A 623-nucleotide genomic window follows, 5' to 3' on the forward strand; every position below is an offset into this window, starting at 1 on the left:
TGGAATGTATGGAGGAGGTCCATGAATGGAACGGGTTGGCTGGTCTGGTAGGAGGGGCGCAGACACACATAGGGGAGGGGGGTCTCGTCTATTACATTGCGGGAAATGCCGGCGAGTATAAAGGGGCTTATAATAGGTCTGCACCGCGAAATCCACCAATTCTGTGGCTGTGCACCCTCCCCCCCCTCTACATGCCATAGCGGGGTAATACAATACTTACCCCGTTTCCCCGAAAATAAGACACTGTCTTAATTTTTTTTAATGTACAACAATCCAAAATGGCAGAGTTAAGAATCTAGTGATCGGGGCAATCGGGGGGCCGTACCTTTCCAGGAGCAATTTGGTAACCAATCGCTGGCCAGAATGAGCGGCGCTGTCACTATGGATTCCTCGCAGGCGGAGTGCATTTGGTATGACTCTGCCTGTGACAGGAGGCGGGGCTATAGAGGAGGCGTCGGCTTATGCGGCTCTGCTCCCTCCGCTGCCGCCTCACTTCCTCCAGCGCCGGCTTCATTGGCACCGCCATTTCTTTTCCGCGGCTCTTCAGGTTCCCCCCTTATGCCGCCACCGGCCCTGGGAATGGTCACAACTAGGTCTTATTTTCAGGAAAACAGGGTACCAGG

Source organism: Nanorana parkeri, unplaced genomic scaffold (assembly GCF_000935625.1).
Source record: "Nanorana parkeri isolate BGI_ZX_2015 unplaced genomic scaffold, ASM93562v1 scaffold771, whole genome shotgun sequence".
Lineage (NCBI taxonomy): Eukaryota > Metazoa > Chordata > Amphibia > Anura > Dicroglossidae > Nanorana > Nanorana parkeri.